Raw genomic sequence first — 21,759 nt, forward strand, 5'->3', positions numbered from 1 at the left:
GACGTCGTGTCGCTCTTCGTGAAGTCTATCATTTCACCTCTCGGGCAGCTCACGCTCCGGCGTGGTGGTTCAGTCGCAGCCTTAGCGAGCGATATCACTTTACGGAGGCCGATTTAAGCAAAGTCGCCTTCCTCATAATGATGCATTGGTTGTCCATGTAAAATTAGCGACCTGGACGATCAATGGCGTTCGATCGATCGATCCGGCAATTCTGTGACATCTTATTTTATCACACCATGCAAGAGATGAATCTTCCCAAGTCCGTCCTCGAGACCCGTCGCCCCACTTTATGGGTTCAATGGTTCCGGGGCGATCCATGGGTGATATTATACTTCCGATTGTCGGTGGGCTCTAGAGAGGACAAGATCACTGCATATGCGGTTCTGCGTTCTAGGCGAGACTTCGCCATACAATGTCATACTCGGACGACGATGGATCCATCGGATGCGAAGGCGGTACCATCCACTTTGCATCAAGTTCTCCTCCGTTTCCCGGGACCTCGAGGAATGATGGAACTTAGAAGCAATCAACTTGAAGGCGTACCATTGTAACCGGTCAAATCAACAAATGAGACCACCCGTGAATGCGCCCTCCGCCACACGGGGAAACCTCCGGCTACCACAATGGCACGTGACTTAGTCGCGAAGTCCAACCCCGAAACGCCAAGCGGCGGGGGGGGCTCTTACAAGCGAAGTTCTCTCGATGCCGATACCGCTTTTCGCTCCCCGAGTCCTCAATCGCCCGCCGAAGACCTCTAGCATTGATCCAACGCGGTAGCCGTCGATTAAAGTTTGAGGAGATCGTCCGGCTCATGTCGGGGCCGCCCGATCAGCCAGCAGCAGCCCCGATATCAATGTGTTTGTAGCGGGTCCCACTCCCGGTCGTGGATACCCTCGGCGGCGTTGCCGAAGCAGTGTCGCTCCACCCTCGCGGTCGGTCGGTCGTCCACCGGTGTTCGGACCTCCTCCGATAGCGAAGTCACTAAGTAGTTTCGCCATCGGTTGTAAAACCTCGGTGGCGAGAAAAGAAAAAGTGAATCTTGGCACCGAAGGCGACCCCAAGTTTGTATATAGGGGCTAACCTCGACCCACCATCAAAACCCATCTTGTAAATTTCTTATCTATGAATAAAGATGTTTTGCTTGGTCGTATATCGATGTGCCAGGATAGATCCCTTGATCGCATGCCATAAATTAAATGTTAATCCCCATGCTAGACCGGTCCGACGAACCGTACCGACTATCCCTGCGTTTTCAAAAGCCATCAATGACGAGGTCGACAAACTCAAGCAAGTCGGTTTTATCCGAAAAGTAGACTATCCGAGTGGATCGCTAACATCATGGCGTATCCAAAAAAGCGAACGGTTAAGCCTATCGTCGATTTTACGAATGTAAATCGGGCCACTCAAAAGCGGTTTTCCCCACCTCGCGATCGACCGACTTGTCGACCGGACTGCGGGTCATGAGCTTCTCTCCTTCATGGACGCGTGCGATGGGTACAACCAAATCCCACTCGCGCAGAGGAGGATCAGAGAAGACCTCTTTCATAACAGAGCAAGGGATCTATTGCTACAACGTTCTCCCATTCGGCTTGAAAACGCGAACAACGTATCAACGCTCAGTGGTCGACATGTTCCAAGACATGTTAGGCGACACCATGGAGTCTACATCGATGATATGGTCGTCCAAGAGTAAGAAAGCCGATGATCACCTCGCCCGCCTTGAGCAAAGCGTTCGACGATTCGCCCGATGCGGGCATGAAACTCAATCCAGAGAAATGCCTTTTTGGAGCGTCCTCCGGCAAGTTTTTAGGGTATCAAGTGTCTCAGCGAGGGATCGAAGCGAATCCAGACCAGATCCGAGCGTTCTTAGACATGCCCGATCCGCGCACGAAGAAACAAATACAGAAATTGTCAGGCATGGTCGCTGCACTCAACCGATTCATATCAAGGGCATCCGATAAGTGTAGACCGTTCTTGCAACTCCTTAAAAAAGGCGAGCAGTTCTCATGGAGCGATCAGTGCCATCAAGCATTCGCCACTCTCAAAGAGTACCTCACCACGCCCCCCGTCTTAGCTAAACCTGTAGATGGAGAGACTCTGGGGCTCTATCTGGCAGTATCCGATTTCATAATCAGCTCAGTTCTCTTCAAAGAGGAAAACAATTCAGAAAAACCGATCTACTTCACAAGCAAGACGCTCACGACAGCGGAAAAGAATTACTCCTTCCTGGAAAGAGCAGTACTTGCTTTGTTATATTCGGCACGGAAATTCAGGCCTTACTTTCAGGTGCATCAAATCAAAGTTCTTACCGACCTCCCATTGAAGAAAATTCTCCACAAAGAAAACAAAACTACTCGAATGGCAGTTTGGGCTGAAGAACTCGGCGAACACCACCTGGAATTCGTACCACGAATTTCCCAGAAGGGACAGGTCGTTGCCAATTTTTAACGGATTTCCCTGTTGATGACCTAATTGGGAACAAGGGACCGACCTCCCGGATTTGAAGGAGCACATCAAATCCACGGTCTCTCTTTGTAGATGGTTCTAGCAATCCCGGTGGCGCCGCATCGGGGTTGTCTTAGTTTCACCGATGGAGCGGTGATGGAAAAATCCGTTCGATCGACTTTGCCACCGAACAATGAGGCGGAGTAATGGTCGAGGGGGACTTAAGTATGGCGGCGTACCTCGGCGTCGAAGAGATTCAAGTCTTTAGTGACTCATGAACCGGTGGATTCGCCCAGGTTGCAAAAGAGTACACTACCCATGAAGGTAACCTTTCCAAGTATCTTCAGGTCGTTCATCAGTTATTGCCTTCTTTTAAGCAGGTACACATACATCATTTCTTGCGTGAGGAGAACCGCCACGCAGACAGTTTAGCTTACTTGGCTACCGGACCGAAGCTGCGTTCCCCGACAAATTCTCATAGAAGTCGTCGATCGACCGGCATACCAAGTCGACCACACCTTGATGATAAGCGACCTATTTCCTCTCTCCGCCACTCAGTTGAGTCAAGCATGGATGCAACCCATCATTGATTATATATACGGCCGCGCTCACGAGGGCGTACCAAGGCTAAGCGGATCCCCTACCAAGCCCGGCGTTATTGTTTGGTTCATAACAAATTGTTCGGAAAATCCGGCTGGAGGCCCGCGACTACGGTGCATTACCCTGAAGCAGTCGGTTGATTTTGCAGAAATCCACGAAGGAGAATGTGGAAATCACGGCGGCGGTCGCCGTTAGCCCACAAGGCCATCTCAAGGATATTTTGGCCCCGGATGCGATCGATGCCAAAGCATATGTCCTCAAATGTCTCAAATGCCAAGCGTTTGGCCACAATATCATCCAACCTGCTTTCGCTGAACCGTCAAGATAGCGAGCCCGCGGGCCATTCCACATGTGGGGCATGGACATTATGGGCCCATTCATCCCACGAGAAGAGTCGCGGCTTTCGCTTTGTCCTAGCTGCAACCGACTACTTCACCAAGTGGGTCGAGGCTATTCCTTTAGCACCGTCAAAGAGTCACATGTCGAAACTTCATTTGGACCCACATCATCACCAGATTTGGCTTGCCACACACATTAGTCATGGATAATGGGCCCCGGTTTAAAAGCCCGAACGGTCAAAGAGTTTCTAGCCAAGTGGAAGATCATTCACGCATTTTTCTACTCCGCGATGCAGTTCGAGTAATGGTCGGTGAGAAGATTAGCAAAAGCAATCTTGGAAAACTTGAAGAAAAGATTGAAAAGAATAAGAGCCAATGGCCAAATCAATTGGAGAATATTCTGCGGGCTCACCGCACCACGTTTTAGATAGATCGATGCGGGCGAATCACCATTCTCCTTATGCTATGGCACGAAGCCGTAATTCCCACCGAGCTACGATTACTACGACTCGATCGGAACTTGTCGAGTCGAGGGACATAACGACTCGTGTTATACGAAGAAGTCGTGTTGGAAGAAAAGCGGGACTTAGCCGCCATCGAAGTCGATCTTATCACAAACTCGAAGAACTCCTACAACAAGCGAAGTTCATCCTAGGTCTTTTCAACACGGAGACCTAGTGCTCAAAAAAGACGCATAAAGACGATTCCAAGCTATCACCCACGTGGGAAGGCCCCTACATGCGTGGAACGCTGCCGTCGGCAATGGAGCATCTTGGCTAAGAACCCAAGAGGGAAGATATTGCCTGCGCCCTTGGAATACTTATCTACTCGAATTTTTTTTTACCCGGTAGCGATATTCGCGTTGTATATCTTTATGTTCACATTAATGAAAACTACGTTTCTTGGGTGAGCTAGTAAGGTATAATCTACTTACTTGTAGTGACAAGTCAACCCGGTTTACGGCATAGATAAACAACACGCTTCATCGGGTCCACCATTCTCCACCCGGCCCGTCAAGACATGAGAACGGCTCTCCGGCGAGCATCTGACTCTACGGAGCTTACAGGGGCTCTGACCTTTCCAAGTCTTGTTACGTCGAGGACCTATATTTCTAGGATCGACCCCGAGAACGCTCTCTCCGCGCGAGCATCTCTGACTCTCACGGAGCTTACAGGCTCTCACGACCTTTCCAAGTCTTGTTACGTCGAGGACCTATATTTCTAGGATCGACCACACGAGAGCGCTCTCGCGAGCATCTGACTCTCGGAGCTTACAGTGCTCTGACCTTTCCAAGTCTTGTTACGTCGAGGGACCTATATTTCTAGGATCGACCACCGCGAGAACGCTCTCTCGAGCATACAGCGACTCTCCGGAGCTTACGGGGCTCTGACCTTTCCAAGTCTTGTTATGTCGAGGACCTATATTTCTAGGATCGACCACAAAGAACGCTCTCCATGCGAGCATCTGATTTCTCTGGAGCTTACTGCTCGGACTCTCTTTTTGTGGTCTTGTTATGCTGATAACTTATATGTCTACGATTGACTACACCAGAACGCTCCCCATGAGCAGATCGCTCCCTGGAGCCCGCATGATCCATTGACCCCTCCAATTCCTGTCACGTCGACGACCTATATTTCTAGGGTGACCACAAGACAGGACGCATATTACTAGAATCCTAAGCAGAGCGCTAATTACACACCAGTCCACGGCAATATACATACGGAACATCTCCAATCAGATTATATAACCATGCATCATAACAGCTACATCCACCGATCCTTTTGGGATTACCAGAAATCGGATCGATGATCATTACAAAAATTAACCAAGTGTGGGCGCCACTTTCGTGGAAACCGGTTCCTTGAATAAAATGGCGAATCGCTCGGGCAAGCCCGAAAACACAACTCTATTGTTGACTCACCATTATAAGAGAAAAATGTGAACGAAACTTACAACTCAAGACTAACAGAGTCAAATGACGATCACCTTATCGATTCGGTGATGACATGCTTATCTTCGGGGGTCGCTAGTCGAAGCGGTATGCCGAAGTTGACCTCGATCACACGATCTCATTCCCTCCTTCATCGCCAAAGAACAACCTTTTTTCCTCGGCGTGTCATACTTTTTTCGTCGGTAGCGGCATAGGCGTCTGAGGGCTTTAGTATCGCCTTCTTCGCACGGCGCCACCCGACATTTCTTCATTATAGCGGTCACCACGGCTAGTTCCCTTTCTAACTCTCATCCGTCGTCGGTCACTAACGCGGCATTCTCCGCGATTGGCGTTCGATACTTGGTCGTCATCAAATCCAGCTTTCTCTTCTTATGCCCCCACGCGGCTTCGCATACATCATCATTTCGGCGTGAGGGTTACCATTCATCTCCGCGTTTTTGTACAACATCTTTCGACTTTGTCATATCCCGCAAAAACTGCATGAAGCAAGTTAACGAATCGGTTAAGCCTTAGTAAATGACATAACAACTTCGGTATGTCACGGAGTTTACCAAACAAGCGGCCATATCCATCGTCCCCGATGGCGTGTCCATGTCCTCATCCTTCACCTCCGCCTTGTCACCATCGAAGACGATCCCGCCCGGGACACCGGTCGCTATGGGTGCCGAGTGGAAGCTTCTGATCGGCGTTTCACCATCACGGCTTCTTCCCGTCCCCTCCCCATCGTAGTAGAACTTCGCTCCCCACATCACCACGGTCGCGGGGCGAGCTCACCGGCCGAAGGCGACCTTTGCCCCAGTCATTTACCTCCATGGCGTGGCGACCGGTGCGCTACCATTCGCGGCGACCTAAAGACAATGCCGCTGTGGGGCCTTGACCCTCCTAGAAACGCTTTATGACTCTTTCGTCTCTACAGCATCAGCTTTCCTCTTCCCGCGATCATCATGCACGCGTCGGTTGAAACTCCATCTCTTCCATTATCGGCGGAGAAGTTTCCCTCATCTTTGTTCCTTCCTCGCGATCTGGACGACATCTCGCCATGATAACAACCTAGAGCACAAACGTACTATCACACGAGCTATAGTTTTTTACCCCAACCTTTTATCAACAAGAGAATCCTCACAGAAGAGAATAAACGTACCTGGATAAGTGGCAATGGAGGAGAGGCACGACAAATGAAAGCGAGCAAATAGGTGTGAAGCTTTGGGAAGAAGGCAAGCAAATACTTGTCTTGGTGCGTGATAAGCCGTTTTATTCAAAGGAAACGTCTTTTCCTAAGCGCCTCTTAATTACCTTTGAGACGCAAAGCGCCATCTGCGCCATCATTTACGTTCCTTGAACCGCCATTATCCCTCCCGCGTCGCACGGGCGGAACACCGCTGTTAGCGGACGCGAACACGGTTGGCGTTTGGCTTGCATCCGCGGCTGAAGCCCGCCGATCGATCCCCACATTACGAGCACCACCTCGAGCCGCCAGATAATTTAACAACACGGCGCTCATGCAAACATCTCGGCCAGGGCGTCGAGAAGTTGTCATTACAACATACCTACCATTCTTAAGCCACATGCACCATCACCACACACAATTATAGTTGAGCAAGCGGTAATAAAGAAACAAGCAACAGTCATGGCATACGACAAGCACCGATCTATATTAGCAAGATAGCAAAATAATCGTTAACGGGTTCCGAGATTACTTCGGAAATCAAACCCGGCTAAATAACCTTCGTTACCACCGAAAGTACCCCAAAGACGAGCGGAGCACCATGTCGTTCTTTGTACTTAAGCATATAGGTAACAAGGCGAACTGCGGGTGTTACCGGAAAACGACTCTATTATATCCGCGGCTTATAAAGCCGACAAACTAAAAGCAAAATTACAAATCGCCACCTCACGGGCTCCATAATTAGTTCTCCGGGTCAGGCGATTCATCAATCTCGGCATCCGTGCCGATCACTATCACGGATACTCCATCCAGCTCTAAACTCATCAATGCATCGGGGCACGGTAGCATCGATTCAGCGATATCGCGATTCGCGGGCAAAACCTCTGAAATAACAGAGCACTATTAATTCCTCCGGCACCCGTTCTACCCCGAGGTAAGGCGTCGGCGTGCATGATCGTCTTCAAAGCGTTGTAGTCGGCCTCGGTTCCACGAAATCTGCATCGAGAACATCATAGGCTTTGGTAGCGTCCGAGCAACCTTCTTGCGGTGTAAGGCATAATCGTTCAACCTACCAATCTCCACGATCATTTTGCGGGGCGTTCTCTTCAGCTCTCCTGTAGTTTTTGCCTCGGCTCTTGGCTTTCCAGGTGTCTTTCAACATCTTGGCGGACTTCGGCTCTTGATGAGTTTTCTTCTTGACCTTCCGGTTCCTCGCGTTCCATCTTGAGGCCTCACGGGCGTTCTTCACTCATCGGGCGGCTTCACCACCGTCTCTCTATCGCCTCTGCGCGAAGCTGCGCAATCTCCTTCAATTTTTGAAACCCACTTACATTTTGCAAATACATACGTATGGTTAATAGCCACAACACAATAGCGTCTATACGGAGACAGTTACATCAAACAAAGATAGACACGCATACCAAACATTGGGCAATTTCCATTCGCCTCAGATTATCGGCCAGCCCTTTATCATCCAGCTCCCTGCGATTGCCATCCAGAGCTATCTGTTCTAGTAGGCAACCCGATATCTTACTCGATCTGAAGCTACAGTCACTTCGCTTCACAGTTCGTTGCACCCCATTCTCATCCAGGAACACGAACTGCCCCTCTAAGTCGTCACTCACCATAACAGCTTTTCCACTTGCCTTACGTGGAGCTTTCGCTTTCGCTAGTGGACTGGATTCACGCCTCCGTCGGGCACTAGATCCAGCCCCGAAAGTGGCCAAGTCCATGATACGCTTTCAGTCGTGCTCCACTTCGGCGAAACCATAGCCCCAATTGGGCCACCATCGAACCGCCCCACGGCGCTAGAGCTCTCTCCAAGGCGTGAGAGCTACTTTCGTGGTTGGGCGTCTTGCTCCGGCGTCGTAGCGGCCTCTTCTCCGACCTGCTCTCCATTTCGAGGATTGAAAGCCACCGTTCCAACTCCACAGGGGTATCGATCGAACCTCTTCGGCGGAAGCTTGATCCTCCCGCTCGAGGTACCACCTCTAGCGGTCGCCCTCAGACCGCCATCGCCCGTTGCCTCTCTTCTCGCGTTACTAAGTCACTCGTTCGCGCCTCCATCAGCTCTTCCCTTATTTGACCTCGAGCTCGGTCTTTTTGCGCCTTCCTTTTTTCCCGGATCGCAGGCCCACCCTTTTCCACAAAAAAGTGTGCAACGAGGCGGCTTCGCTTTTTTCTTCACGAGTCAACCACGTGAACCTCTCTATTTCCCCACGATCAGTTCGCTTCTTCACAGAAAACTCTGCAGTCAAAGTAAAACAAGGACCTGTTAGAGTAACTATCAAACGTTCTGACAAGAAACAACAGATAAATGTCCTACCCACCGGATATGTTACAAATCCTAGTTTGCAGTATACACCCGTTCACACAGTAGTTGCCAACTAGCAACAACGGCCTCTTAGTCCAGGCCTCATTGCTTACTCCATCGATCCGCGGCCAGAACGGCGTCGTCATGGTGCGCAAGCTAAAGTTCATGTTCCCCGATCGCCGTACCACATAGTGTTCCACTATGTCGGATAATTTTATGTCATATTCCCGATCGCGATTCAGCGGGTCGAACACCTTAAATAATCGCCGGTGTTACCTACTGAACCGACGGGGAGACTTCCAACAAAGCGCCAAGAAGTCGCGATACCGGTTCGAGAAGCGGTATGTGCATATCGCGGCGCTCTCAGCGCCCTCACAGATTATTATTCCACCATTTCGGTTGTACTCCTCACTCTGAACATTTTCACTCAATCGTGGTTCGTTATATTTCCAGTCGGGGACGGTAATCCCATATCTGCCACCGGTTCGACGAGCGAGTTAGCGACGACGGTTTACACTTCTAAGGGGCACATCGGCGATGGCGACATATCCCTCGACCGGCGTCGCGGCTCGTCACCTCGACCTAGATCGGGCATTACCCTCACCTATCCTATCCTCTTCTTCCAAATCAACCTCTACACCAACACTCACCGCTTCTTCATCCTCGTACTCTCCACAACTCAAGGATATCTCACCGGACCTCCTCCCGATCGAGTGTCATCGAGTCGGACATTATAGCAAGTTTTCTTTTTCTACCAATTACTCAAGCTGAAACCCTATGCCCCTTATGATGACCTACCTATTTAGCAAAACGACGGCGGGGAGGAAAGCAAATTGAAAATGGAAAGATAATAGCAGCGAAGCACTCACGAGGAACCACAGCTTGCGTTTTGTGGAAGAAGAAAACACGCAATGCCTTTTCAAAGTCCCAAATTCGATTTTGTATAAACCGCTGTTCGGTTACCAAAAGTTATGATGATTACGACCCTAGGCTATAGCCGCGACGCGTGTTCCAAGGTCTTGTCTTTTCAAGCAGTTCGAATAATGCGGCGACACGTTTTCTCAACAACTACTACGATTCGTCATCGCGTGCATGCTACGACATAACTTCCCTTTCCGCCAAAGCATCGGCATCGCGTGAATCGAAAGTCATGTCGCCCTAGTCGAAGTCGTCCACCCACATTTCTTCATCGTTCCACATTCTTCTTTCTCAAAGATAATGTTTCCTATGGCATAAACACTCTACCGAGAGGGGTAATGGGGGAGCGATATCTTATTATGCTTTCGCGTGCAGCGTAAAGCGAACTTCGGGCGCCGACCCTCGAGACCGAATCGCGGAGCAGCTCCTTCAAGAACACCCGTCAAGTGACCTCCAAGGCGACCTCCACGAGAGGAGGGCGAAGATATTTGATGCACGAGCACATGACGAGCATACCGGTAATGATAACCATCGGGGTAATCATTACCCATCCCCGGAAAATAAGGATAACCTCATCAACACCCAATGAGTGCATGACTTATAATATAACCAGCTCGACACTCATTCACGATCTCGACCTTACACGTGTAGCATAAACACACGTGTCTTCTAGATTGATCCTTCCCTAAGCCTATAAATACCACCTGATTGAACTACGTCGGGCCTGATTCCTCTCTCCCAGAAAAGAAAGAAAAGGAGAAAAACTAAGAAGAGGATACGTAGGCAGTTCGCTCAGAAGCGAACTCGGTCCCAACAAGAAATCCAAAACACCCCTTTACACCGGCCACTAGGGCGTAGTCGACAAACATATATAGCAATCAAGTATTCAAGTGGTTCAATTATCTCCTTGTACGTTAACACTGAACAAAAGTAGGAGTGGTTACCGCGAATGGTAAGGATGTTAAAAATGGTTAGTGAAGATCTCCAATGGCACAAATCAATTTAACTAGACTACTAGAGCATCGTGGCAAGTCACTTGCTGTTCGTATTCATGACTTCATGTCATAGTAGCAGCAGCAACCTGCACAACTAGTCAGCTCCTGTACAATATGGTTTTTGTAAGGAATAGTAGAGATTAGCACATTGTTAGTCGCTTTTTGTATTGTATGGTTGTAACCTAGAAAAACGGTAGCCATTAGCAATTGATGCTGCCAAAGCTGTTATCGAAGTACAGGTCAATGCTATTTTCCAACAATGGGGCAAAACTTTTAGTGAATATGTATAAATTTTCATTTGAAACTTTTGATCTGAAAATTTTGCATATGCAGTCAACACCGCCCTCTGTGTTGGCGCAAATATTTCTGTTTGGAAGGGAAACATGCTGTGGAAAGTCCAAAGGGAATTTAATCAGTTCCTAAAACTTTGCAGCTAGATTTACATAAGTTAACGAACCGACGAACGATCCTGAGAGGTCGTACTATTACTGTTACTAGCCACGCGCGCACCAAGTTCTTTAGCATGGATGCTAGACTTGTCTGAAGTCAAATACCCAAAATGAATTTATTGTTCTAACAAGTGAGAGTGGTGCACAAAAGAAGAGCCACAATTAGGAGCGTCATAGCCACAAAATAGCAAATATCACCCCACTGCTTGATTGTCAATGTACATAAACAAGGCTCTCTATGTATGTTGTTTCACCCGGAAAACAATTTTCTGCTCCAAACGACGAAGAATAAGTAAGAGTGAGAGGCTGTCCCGTCAAATTTTCACTTTTTAGATCAATGTAACACAACTCGGATGTGTTGTGTAGTACTAGAGTTCCACCTTCGTTTACAAAGCATACTGGTTTTGTGAACCAAAGATCAACTTCCAGTTTTATGATGAACTGCTTAGTCCACGACCCTCCTTTTGCACCATACTCTTTCATCACCCACAATTCAAGATAGGGTTTTCCCATGGTAGGATATATACAGAGTGTAAATGTCTAAATTTACACCAAAGTTAAGACTTAGCTCTTAAGTTAGGATAGTGAAAATGGAATGATTTTGTTTGGTGTTAATGGTTGATTTTCATGTGGATGAAGATGCCTATGAATCTAGTTTGTATCTTGGGAGATAGTTGTGAGTGGATGGAAAGTCAGCAACTCAGGTTAGGATTCATTAACCAGACTGGAATTAAGCCACACGTAGTTCTTAAGGGTGATTTTTATAGGGATTAGGAGCTTGCATCAGATGCGACACGTGTACAGAAGAGTATAGATGTGCGGTCGGGATAAATAACATGTGTCCATGAAAAGCATGCATGTAGTAAGTGTAGACAGTATTTAGGTTTATCTGAGTTGGCATAGAGTGTAATGATGGTTGATGGCTGTAATGGTATATATATTACGGCGAAAAAATGGCTTAAGGATAAAGTTAGTAATGATGACAGTAGCAAGTGATGACGTCACGAGATAGGCTCGAGTGACGAGTCGTTGGGTGCTCGGTGGGGTGTTGAGTATGAGTCTTTTGATATGGCGAGTGTTTGGAGTTGTTTGCGAGTGTGAAGGTCGGGCACTTGTATGTCTGGGGGTCACATTATATTGGGGGAGTCATTGTATGTGAGTCTCGTGCACGTCACGTGACTGGTGGGATGTCCTTTACACAAAGGTTTCCATATAATGTTGAGACTTGAATGTCAGAGAAATCACGACCAATCTGCAGATTTTTGGCATATACAGTGACTTACTAATTGACCTACTTAACCGACCTACTAATGATAACCATTAATTTACATAGAGATATGTGTGAGCGCATATTGCAAGGCAAACCAATGGTATCCAAATAACGAGTCACAGTAGTAGGTCTAGAAAGTAGCTCTTGGGAAACCTCACCATCTACTAGTTCGCCGAAAGTATTGAAGTCCAATTATTTCCACACATTATGCCGGTATGTGTATATCCCACCAAAAATGGTTACAATGGAATATATAAGTCCACACTAAACCCACTGTCAAAATTAGGTCATTAAGAGACCAACTGTCTAATATCATTCTATCAGGAATATCATCAGAAATTGAGAACAATAGGACGCATGTTATAGGAAGTTCAAATTTATTCCCTAAACAAGTCTCATTTAAAGTTCCATAATAACCCACTAAATTCTTTTGACAATCAAAGCATCTGCATAGTAGGGATCTACATACCACTTGTAAAGGAGGGTTTTGGTTATCCCTTACAAATATGGAGGAGGAGGAGAAGGGGTTTAGAAATGGGAAATACCGAGTTCGTTGTTTTAGCCGGAAACTGCCCTAATATCTATCTCGATTAAGGGGAGAGAAGAATCATGTCTGGCATAGTTCATATGGGAGGTATTTATAGCTGGTGGATGTGGATCGCTATCCAACACGTGTGTACTGACAAACACAAATGTATGATTGAGATTGAGAAGGAGTATTGGAATGGTGTTGGTAGAAATTTTGTAATGATGGTGAGTGGTTGCAGTGGTTCGTAATTTGCGGAGATAGCATGTGTAAGTACGACGCGGCCAGCCTTGGCAATGATTGCTTCTAGAAGATATGTTGTGTCAAGGATCAGAACGCTCTGCATGAGGATGTGCGAATCGATCTGTTCTGGAGCGATCTCGTAGCTCGGGGGTATGAGCTGATGATGTAGGTCGCTCTGAATGTAGCTTGGGGAAGTGTGGTATTTCCGCTATATGCTGGACACATGCTTGATATTCCTGAATGAGAATATCACTCCCTCACACAACCCCCTCTCAGTAGGTCGTGCTGTACATTGAAGTGATCTGCTGAGAGAAAATGGTGACGCGTGTTGAGTATGAGTAAAGAAGCAGACTAGTGTGAATGGAAATACCCACCGTACTATGGAAGTCGACTCATGTTGTATGACGAACTGATGTAGAGTGATAGCTGGCACGTGAGAGAATCTTAGCAGTTGGTGATGAAACGTGTCGCCGCTTTTTCCGGAATCTTGAAAAGACCGACAGGTCTTTGGTAGACGTGTGCGGACTAGGGCTTAGGTTGTAATCATAATGTATTGGGAACTGGAGGGGCAGTTGTATAAAACAACTTTTGGAGATCCGAAAAGCCACTTTTTGTTTTGTTTCCAGAAATGCAGAGACTAGAACTCCTCAGGTTAGTGCTTCCGCCATTGTTGATCTTATTTTTTCTTCTGTTCTTGCTTGTTTCCTTCGTTTAGTAGGTCGACTTTAGCTTTTCTGGTCTAAGATTAGTAACCACTAAGAAAAAGTGACATGTTTGACTCTGACGATACTCAATCTGAAGAGATTCGGGAAGTGTCACTGAGTTGTGGTGAAATGGAGGAGGAGAGGGGGGAGTCAGAGGGATTTGGGAGTGAGGATGTGGAGGAGGAAGTACGATCACGTTCATTATTCTTCTTGTAGCTAGTGCCAGTCGTGATGAGGGGTCGTCCTTGAGTGGGTTGCCTCCTAGGGTTGTAAATAAACATACCACGAAAGCTTTCGATGATCTGTGGGAAGTTTACGGTATCCAGGGGGAAACCTGGAGATACACGAACTGGAGAAGACCGTAAAGGTGCTTAGTGAGATGTACACACTACCGAACTACGGGATAATAGTCTGCGAGGGGCAGCTGAGGGCTGGTATGAGGATACCGTTCTCGAAGATGACTTGCAACTTTTTGAACTTCTGTTGGAAATCCCCTTGCCAATTTGTGGGTAATACTTGGCGGCTGTTTAAGGTGTTTGATCTACTGAATGCGAGTGGTGAATACTGCATAGGGGGTAACTGACATTATTGAGCATTACACGGTAAAGCGATCTCGTGCTTTCAACTTTAGCTTGCAAACTTTGATGGGAAAATCTAGTGTGATGGATCGTGTAAGCAATGAGGCTTGGGAGAGAAGGTCGTTGCTGTTAGTTGGAAACTTCTGTGCTAGAGGATGTAGTTTGCAAACTAGGGTTTGCAATTTTGCTGGTGGGTAGGAGTGTATTGTTCTGTTGTTTTGATGTTTGGATTATTGATATTTTAACTAACTTGGGTCTTTGTTGTTTTTGCAGAGCTCGTTATAAAGAAGCGAACTAAACGGGGGGAAATAGAGAAGTTTGTGAAGTTAACTCGAGCTCATAAACGGGCGACACTACTTGAGGTCGCACATTTCTTTGTGGAGAGAGGAGGTCGCGTGGTTAGGGAGAAGAGGAGGGATCAGAAGAAAAGGGCTCGGGGTCAAACTAGTGAAGCAGCGATGGAGAAGCGTAAGAGCGAACTGGTGATAAGGGAGGACAGGAACCGAAGTCGTGCTGGCCCTAAGCGACCCACCGGAGGTGCTTGTGCCTCGGGGGTTGGTGGGTCGAGTGGGCGACCTGAAGGGGGGTCTAGTAGCTTTCCTTTGGAGTTGGATAAGATGGTCTTCAAGCCTCGCGAGCGGAGCAGCTCGTTGAAGAGAAAGGCTGATATAACTGAGTAGGACGTTGCCAAGGTTGTCAAGGCTGCGAGGCATGTGCTTGGGGATAACTCCGGTGCTGGGGGCGTGTCTGGTGGTGAATGAGTTGGTGGTAAGGCCACTCGTAGTTCCAGGTTGAGGCATGCACCACTCTTGGATTTGGAGACCTTTGGGGTCGGTCAGAGTTCACCCCCAGCGTCCCGAGAACCTATCTCGTCAGCAAAGTTGAAGGCCCCGAGTAAGGTGAGTGGGAAGTCTGTTATGGCTGATGATGATTTGGAGCCCCTAGTGGTGTACGTGGACGACCAGGGGGTGCAACGAACTGTGAAGCGAACTGATGTCGGCTTCAAGTCGAGTAAGATTGCATCTTGCCTGCTTGATCACATATCTCTGGATGGCAGCCATAAGGAACTGGACACCAAGGGTCTTGCTAATAATGAGGTTTAATGGACATGGCTCATGCGGTAAGTGGACGTTCTTGGATGGTGAGCCTGAAAATACGGCCTGAACTTCCTTGCAGAGTATAGCAATGCGAGTACCGCTTTCAATGTAAGAGTAGTTCTTTTCATTTGGTGTTAATGTCTTACTTGTAAAGTAGATCGGCTTCTCGAGTTATTGTCCTCTTTGAAGAGAACCGAATCGATAATAAAGTCGACAACTGCGAGGTAGAGCCCCAACGTTTCCCTATCTGTTGGTTTTGCTAGGACAGGTGGTGTTATCAAGTATTCTTTGAGAGTAGAGAACGCTTGGTGGCACTGGTCGTTCCATGAGAACTGTTCGCCTTTTTTAAGAAGTTGCAGGAACAGTCGGCATTTGTCAGACGCCCTTGCTATGAATCGGTTGAGCGCTGCAACCATTCCTGATAGCTTATGTATTTGCTTCTTTGTCTTTGGATCGGGCATTTCCAAGAACTCTCGGATCTAGTCCTGATTGGCCTCGATCCCTTGTTGTTATACCTGATATCCAAGAAACTTCCCAGAGGACACTCCAAAAAGGCATTTTTAGGATTCACTCCATCCGAAGTTCGGGCGAATCCGAGAACGCTTGCTCAAGGTGAGTAAGGTGGTCACCCGCTTTCTTGCTATTGACTACCATGTCATCGATATAGACTTCCATGGTGTTACCTAACATGTCCTGGAACATATTAGTGACGAGTCATTGATAGGTCGCTCCAGCGTTCTTGAGGCGAACGGGAGGACGTTGTACCAGTAGATTCCCTATTCTGTGATGAATGACGTTTTCTTTTGATCTTCTTCAGCAATTGGGATCTGGTTGTATCCACTGTATGCATCCATAAATGACAGGAGCTCGTGGACACAGGTTTGGTCCACATGCAAGTCGGTCTATTCTAGGTAAGGGGAAGCTATCTTTAGGTGTTTCTTGGTTGACATTGGTGAAGTCAACGTAGAGGCGAACTGTGTCATTCTTCTTTGGAACTGCAACTATTTTAGCAATCCATTCTGGGTAATCGACCTTCCGTATAAAGTCGACTTGATTGAGTTTGTCGATCTCATCATTGATTACTTTTTGAAATCTGAGGAATAGCTTCTTAGGTCGCTGCCGAACTGGCCTAGCATTAGGGTTGACGTTTAACTTATGGCATGCAACACTAGGATCTATACCAGGCACATCGATATACGACCAAACAAAAACATCTTTATTCATCGACAAAAAGTTTACAAGCTGGGCCTTGAGTGTAGGGTCAAGGTTAGCCCCTACATAGACGAACTTGGGATCGTCTTCTGTTCCTAAGTTCACTCGCTCCTTTTCTATAGTTTGAACTACTGCCTTTGAAGATGATGCGCCCTCTGGGGAATTGGTCTCTGGTGGGGCTTTGTCGATTTGAGTAATGGAGGTCTGGGCCACCAGAGTTGGAGCGACCTCTGTGGTTACGACAAGAGGGGTTGATGCGACCTCTGTGGTCATGACAACAGGGGCTGGTGTGATCCTTGGAATATGTAATGGTGGACTAACAAATGTTGGGGCGACCTCTGGGGTCCTGACTGGTGGTGTAACTAGTGTTGGGGCGACCTCTGGGGTCCTAACTGGTGGATGCACGGGAATTTGGGTGACCTCTGTGGTGCTGACAGATGACTGGACTTTTTTTATAAAGTCCCCAGCGTTCTGCTTTGGTGCTTTGGATCTGACCTCGGCGATTAAGTCCTTGGCCATTGTGTAGCTAGTGGGCTCGTTCCTAGTGCTGATAAACGGGTCAGCGACTTGGTTCACTGAAAGGATCTGATTGCAGTGATAAGCCTCGAGCTGATTGCTACGAAGCTCCATCATACCCCTAGGGCCAAGAAAGCGGAGCACCTGATGCAGTGTTGATGGTATAGCTTGCATTTTGTGGATCCAACGTCGTCCTAGGATGGCATTATAGGACGATTGGATGTTGAGAACGCTGAAATGCATGTTGAAGCTGACTTTGTCTTCCCTAGATCCAACAGAGACTGAGAGTATGATGTCACCCATTGGGTCGGTTCTGGAGCCATTGAACCCATAGAAGGAGTTATTGGGTATATGAAGACCGATTTGGGCAGATTCATCTCTTGGATGATATGGTAGAACAAGATGTCGCACGAACTACCAGGATCTATCAGAACATGTTTGACTGTCCAATCACTGATTTTGACATGGACGACTAAGGCATCATTATGAGGGAGGCAAACCTTGTTGAGGTCGGCCTTTGTGAAAATTATATCACCTGAGCTGCAGCCTGAACTGCGTGGTGTGGGTGCGGCCTATGAAGAGAACTGGTAGACTTCTTGGAGAGTGCCTACGCGTCTCTTTTTTTCTCTAGAAGATGCAACAAAATCATCTTGGAATGTGATCATGTGTATCGTTCTGTCATTATCTCTATTTGATGAGTGCTGACGACGCTCATGGCGGGAGCGGTCGCTGGGGCGTCTTCTGCTACGAGAGCAAGCTTGGACACTTTGGCAATTACGACGAGGTGGAGATCTACTCTGCTCCCTACGAGCCATGAGTTTATGGCGTAGGTCACCATCAACGATATTGGCATAATGCTTGAGATGCCCTGATTCGATGAGGTCCTAGAGGTAGTGCTTGAGCCCCCAGCACTCATTGGGTCTCATGACATTTTGCTTGGTGGAAGGCACAGTAAAGCTTGCTAGGGCGATCCTCTGGTTGTCGTACGTCAGGTCGGTAATATGCAGCTCGCTTGATTTTGTCCAGTATGTAACTGGGAGATCGGGTGAGTACAACAAACTCGAGATTGTTTCTTGGTCTGTTCCCAGTCTTCTGTCCTTGTTATCTGGGTCGCTTTTTTAAAGCTGGGGCTCATCAGAGATTGCTGCCACTTCTTGTTCTTCTGTTAAGCCATGACATTTCAGGCCTTCTTGTAACTTGATGAACTTGTCTACTCAAGCGTACAGCTCAGATAAAGTTTCTGGTCGTTCTTTCATGAGTGATCGGGCGGATCTTTGTGTTAAGATTCGGAAGCTTTGAGAATGCCAATGTGGCAAACGACTCTTTGAGGTCGCTTTTCATGCCAAGTAGTTCAGTTTTGAACTGACCTAGGAATTCGCAAATGGTTTCATCTTCGCCTAGGGAGAGTTGGAAAAGTGAATCGAGATCAGCTTTTTTATGCCTGTTGTGGACGTACTGGCTAGCGAACAGATTGGTGAGTTGCTCGAAGTTCTTTATCGAGTCTGGCTTGAGTGAAAAGAACCAATCGAGCGCGCCATCTTTAAGATTGGCTGGAAACAAACGACAATGGAGATGGTCGAACTCCTGAGCACTATAGAGTACGTGTAAGGCTTTGAATGTAGCGTGCCACTTGTTGACTAGGACACGTGCTGCCATCGTACATTGGAAAACGTGGCTGAATGAAATATGGAGGAGAAGCTCTACTAAGTACCTCAGCAGCGAACGGGGACACGCGATATGTCTTCAACATCTTTTGAACGATCTGAGTGGCGTCTTTTTTAACTGCACTTTGGTCGATCCTTTGTGACAATTCGTTAATCTGTTGATTAACCTCGTTGATACCATCCTCTGCTATGGCACCTGGTGGATTTTGCGTGTCCACTTGCGCACGCAAAGTAACATTCTCCTGCTTGAGCAGGGTAATGTACTCGTTCATTGTACCTAACTGACTTGCCAAACTATGGATTTGAGCTTCGAGGCTTGCCATGCTTCGTGGGCTTGAAGATTTTGTTTCTTGGTTTTGGGATTTATGAAGTAGTTTCTTAAGAAATCGAGACCACAGATGGCGCCAATGTAAATGAGCGTTTTGGTTATCCCTTACAAATGTGGAGGAGGAGGAGAAGGGGTTTAGAAATGGGAAATACCAAGTTCGTTGTTGAGCGAACTGCCTACGTATCTATCTCTCGATTATGGGAGGAGAGAAGAATCAGGTCTGGCGTAGTTCATATGGGAGGTATTTATAGCTGGTGGATGCAGATCTCTATCTAACACGTGTACTGACAAACACAAATGTATGGTTGAGATTGAGAAGGAGTATTGGAATGGTGTTGGTAGAAATTCTGAAATGATGGTGAGTGGTTGCAGTGGTTCGTAATTTGTGGAGACAGCATATGTAAGCACGACCTTGACAATGATTGCTTCTAGAAGATATGCTGTGTCAAGAATTAGAACGCTCTGCATGAGGATGTGAGAATCGATCTGTTCTGGAGCGATCTCGTAGCTCGGGGGTATGAGCTGATGATGTAGGTCGCTCTGAATGCAGCTCGGGGAAGTGTGGTATTTCCGCTATAGTGGACACGTGCTTGATATTTCTGAATGAAAATATCACTCCCTCACACCACTGATATTGTGAATGTTGTAGAAAGTTTTTCATCATTCTTCTTCTGTGCTACCATCAAAAGGAGTTCTAACCTCTCTAGATCATCTTCTTTCATGCTCTCACACACAATTCCAGTTCCATGCTTTACAATAAATGCCATAGCTTCAGGTGTAGACAATGACGCTGGCATTATCAGATCTCCCTCATTTCCTCTTCCTTCATCATCAACAATGATGACAAACTGCACTACCACCCCAAGTTATTATAAATAAAGAAAAAGAAAAACTATTAAGTACGATCAAGCAATGGCGGTAACAATCCTTGCCTCGGCGAATGTCTTCAATGGCCTCTGGAATGTGCTAAAAGCAAAGAAGGTACTAAAAACAAAACTTAATGATATCGGTAACCCTGTTTTTCTTAAGCGCGCTTTCTACTTTTTGAGTTTATTCCTTTTCTTCTTTGGGATCATCGCTAGATTCTATTTTTTTAGTAATACTAACATCTTCAAAGACTGTAGGGGTGGGAGTGGGAGGGAGTGATGATGCGGCGGTTAGGGCAGATGTTGGAAGAGAGATTAGAAAAGAATATCTGATCTCATGGATCTAGACGTTATGGATGGAAGTAGCATACTAGGTGGGAATCCTTCTTTTTGCCATATCACAACTTGATAAAAGACAATGACAACCATTGGATGGAGGCCCTACAGGCCCCACACCATTGCTTTTTATTAGATAGATAATAATAATTTGTTATTCCCTAGGGTAATTAGGAAGTGGAAAGGGTTTGGTCTCTTAATGACCTAATTTTGACAGTGGGGTTTAGTGTGGACTTATATATTCCATTGTAACCATTTTTGGTGGGATATACACATACCGATATAATGTGTGGAAATAATTGGACTTCAATACTTTCGGCGGAATAGTAGATGGTGAGGTTTCCCAAGAGCTACTTTCTAGACCTACTATTGTGACTCATTATTTGGATACCGTTGGTTTGCATTGCAATATACACTCACACATATCTCTATGTAAATTAATGGTTATCATTAGTAGGTTGGTTAAGTAGGTCAATTAGTAGGTTATTGTAGCATTACTGCCAAAAATCTGGTTGATCGCGATTTCCCTGAGATTCAGGTCTCAACATTAGATGGAAACCTTTGTGTAAAGGACATCCCACCAGTCACGTGATGTGCACGAGACTCACATACAATGACTCCCCCAATATAATGTGACCCCAGACATGATGGTGAGTGGTTGCAGTGGTTCATAATTTGCAGAGACAGCATGTGTAAGCACGGCCTTGACAATGATTGCTTCTAGAAGATATGTTGTGTCAAGAATCATATCAGAACGCTCTGCATGAGGATGTGAGAATTGATCTGTTCTGGAGCGATCTCGTAGCTCAGGGGTATGAGCTGATGATGTTGATCGCTCTGAATGCAGCTCGGGGAAGTGTGGTATTTCCGCTATACTGGACACGTGTTTGCTATTTCTGAATGAAAATATCACTCCCTCACACCACTGATATTGTGAATGTTGTAGAAAGTTTTTCATCATTCTTCTTCTGTGCTACCATCAAAAGGAGTTCTAACCTCTCTAGATCATCTTCTTTCATGCACTCACACACAATTCCAATTCCATGCTTTACAATAAATGCCATAGCTTTAGGTGTAGACAATGACGTTGGCATTATCAGATCTCCCTCATTTCCTCTTCCTTCATCATCAACAATGATGACAAACTGCACTACCACCCCAAGTTATTATAAATAAAGAAAAAGAAAAATTATTAAGTACGATCAAGCAATGACGGTAACAATCCTTGCCTCGGCGAATGTCTT

Source organism: Coptis chinensis, chromosome 5 (genome assembly GCF_015680905.1).
Source record: "Coptis chinensis isolate HL-2020 chromosome 5, ASM1568090v1, whole genome shotgun sequence".
NCBI classification, from domain to species: domain Eukaryota; kingdom Viridiplantae; phylum Streptophyta; class Magnoliopsida; order Ranunculales; family Ranunculaceae; genus Coptis; species Coptis chinensis.